Genomic DNA, 433 nt, shown 5'->3' on the forward strand with positions numbered 1-433 from the left:
TATATATATACATACATACATACATATATATCATTGTTTAGTTTTATTTCAAACTTTCTTGCCAATAGAGAAAGAGCCGGTGTTTCGAATCAGGATCTAAGGCTCTTTCATTTGAATTTCAACATCAATAACATGGTATTTTTGTTCGTAAATCTGTATGTATGTATGTAAGTATGTATGTATATGTGAAGATTTCTATGTTTTGTTTTATGTATGTATTTTCATGCATATAGTTGCATATCTAGACATGTTCATACATATTTAATTGATAAACGTCTGGTAAGTTTTACACATTTTTGCGGTTCCAATGAGGGACACGATCTGTAGTTTTTGAATTAGCTTTCTCTTTTCTGGTTTTGATTATTGTATGTATGTATGTATGTATGTATGTATGTATGTAATTATGTATGTATGTATATATTATATATATATA

Source organism: Octopus bimaculoides, chromosome 9 (genome assembly GCF_001194135.2).
Source record: "Octopus bimaculoides isolate UCB-OBI-ISO-001 chromosome 9, ASM119413v2, whole genome shotgun sequence".
NCBI classification, from domain to species: Eukaryota; Metazoa; Mollusca; class Cephalopoda; order Octopoda; family Octopodidae; genus Octopus; species Octopus bimaculoides.